This window comes from Mandrillus leucophaeus, unplaced genomic scaffold (assembly GCF_000951045.1).
Source record: "Mandrillus leucophaeus isolate KB7577 unplaced genomic scaffold, Mleu.le_1.0 Scaffold2085, whole genome shotgun sequence".
Classification (NCBI taxonomy): domain Eukaryota; kingdom Metazoa; phylum Chordata; class Mammalia; order Primates; family Cercopithecidae; genus Mandrillus; species Mandrillus leucophaeus.
This window is the reverse complement of record NW_012102127.1, coordinates 3,123-5,933: the sequence shown is the minus strand read 5'-3', so window position 1 is coordinate 5,933 and position 2,811 is coordinate 3,123.

Below are 2,811 nucleotides of genomic sequence, written 5' to 3'. Positions count from 1 at the left end.
AGCCTTTGCTTTTTGAGAGTAGAAGTCAGATCTCAATAGTAACTGGAGGAAGGCTACCTGGGACCATGATGGATTTATTCCCCCTCTTACTTGAACCGTCCTCCTGCTGACCCCTGGAACTCTGGTGATTCAAGAAATATAACCTGAACAGTTCTATTCCAGACAGTCATGACGGAGGCTGCTGTGCTGATGACAGACACCCTGACCAGGTCCACAAACAGTTTATCGCCTTAGAGCCAGTGCCAGCTTGCCCAAATGTGATTGGAGTAGTGGCCTAAGACCCTCTCCATATGGATTGGAGGTCCACATGAAAGGAATTCCAGCTGCTCTTACTCCTGACAGGACCCTCAGAAGGATTTATGAGTCCTGAGATTTCAAAAATGGTTGACTTGTGACTTTGCCAGAGACTACCTGAGGATTGGGGTTTTCTGAACCCACTGTGGTCAGTATCAACTCAGTTGTTCATGAGCTGACCTCCTTTCTTAGCTTTGTCTCCATGTCCCAGGGGCAGTTGTCCTCTGCTCATAGCCAGGATTGGTGGATCATCAAACCTCAGTGCTCAAGGTGGAAACCCACAGACAAGGAAGCTCTTCTCCCAGACTGGGAGGCCGCTGGTGGGTAAATTCCAGCTCTGGCCCCCATGTCCTTGGGAATTATCCTCATGGAGCTTTTCTTCTGAGGTCCCAAGAAGGGAGCATTTCTTATGGATGGTAAAAAGAAGACGGCAGCCTATCCTTTTACCTCCTCGTGTTGGAAATAAGTCTCCTGTCCAGAAGAGAGAGGGATTAATGTTCTTGGAATTGAATCAGTGGGGAGTGTCAGAGGCCTTTTAAAGGAGTGAACACAGCTCCTTTAAGTGTTGTATCTTAATTGTTTCAATTTGCGATTCTCTAATCATATATGACATTGTATTATTCTGTTTTCACACGGCTATAAAGAAATGCCTGAGACGGAATAATTTATAAAAGAAAGAGGTTGATTTGACTCCCAGTTCCACACAGCTGGGGGAGGCTTCAGGAAACTTATGATCATGGTGGAATGCGAAGGGGAAGCAGGTACCTTTTTCACAAGCTGGCAGGAGGAAGAAGCACAAAGGAGGAACTTCGAAACCCGTATAAAATCATCAGATCTCGTGAGAACTCACTCACTACAAGGGGAAGAGCATGGGGGAAACTGCCCCCATGATCCAATCACCTCCCTCCCTTGACATGTGGGGATTAAAATTTGAGTTGAGATTTCGGTGGGGACACAGAGCAAAACTATAACAGAAATTGAACAGTTGTATACGATTACTTTCTATTCTTATATATCCTTTGGTGGGGTACCTGTTTAGAACTTTTTGTCTATTTTCAGTTAGGTTTTCTGCTTTCTTATAATTGGGTTTCAGTGTGTTGTGCATATTTGAATATATATCTTTTATCAGATATGTGTTTCACAAAACATTTATCCCAGTCTCTGGCTTGTCTTTTTCTCTTCACAGTTTTTTAGAGTAGAAGTTGTTAATTTTAATGAAGTCCAATTTATATCTCTTTTCTTAGATGTTGGTACTTTTGATGTTGCATCTGACAAAGTCACCACCAAACTCAACGTCAACTAGGGTTTGCACCCATAGGTTTGACCAAAATTTTGGTGATGCATCTAAAAAAGTCATTACCAAAACCAAATTCACCTAGGATTTTTGCCCCTAACTTTGAATAAGGTTTAAAATTCTGATAAAATATGTTTGTCAACAAATGAATCATTTTCACATAAACAAATGTGTAGTGAAATTAATTGCTGAAACTTTTGGTGGAAAAAGTCAGCAACATTGTAAAAATATAAAATTATTCATACCCTGTTCACTTCTATTCAACTTCCACATAATATGTATTCCTTATAAGGAATTTTATGCATTTGTCCCAGAATTTATGCTCAAATATGTTGATTATATTTATCCTAATTTTAGCCACAAAGAAAAAGCAAATATGTGTTCGTCAGGAGGAGGTAGGTCCAGTCTGTTATTGTACAGAAATAAATTGGCATTCTCGGGAGAAGTTGCCAAAGTAAGGCAGATCTCTATGTGCTGTCATGGAAAGATGCTGGGTACATTTTAATAAGTGAGTATCATGGCATGTCAGGGTTGCAATAGCAAAGTACCGCAACCTGGATGACAAAACAACAGAAATTCACTGTCTCACAGTTTTGGAATCTGGTAGCCCAAGAGCAAGGTGTACACAAGATTGATTCCTTATGAGGGCTGTGATTGCGGGATGTTTTCCTGTCTTCCCTCCATGTCTACTCACATTGACATCTCTCTACTCATATCTCTACGCCCAAATATCCCCTTTTTATAGCAACTTCTATTAAGGCCAGCATTAATAACCTCATTTTAACTTGATTGTCTTTGAAATAATCCTATCTTGAAATGACTGCCACATTTAATGTAGAAGTTTGTGGACAAGGCAACGGAACTTATAATAGTGGCAAAGGTAAGTGGCAGATCTGTATGCATATCATTATATCATTACACATGTGTATGTATATGTACATATATATGTATACATAAAATAGCACACCCATCTTTATGAAAGCCCAAAATCGAAAATCATATTTACAATTTGCACGGCCCCATTGTTACTTGTGGGAACTTCCGAGTAGGAGGCTGAGTCTTGGAGGAACTTTGTAAAGACAACAATGCCATTTCTATGTACTTTTAGAATTTTTTGCAACAAAAATGCACGCACCATTTACTTTTAAGTCAAATATTGAAATGACCCTAAGAAAAGGAAGAGGAGCACTCCTGTAGTCACATTAACAGTAACCTGATGGAAG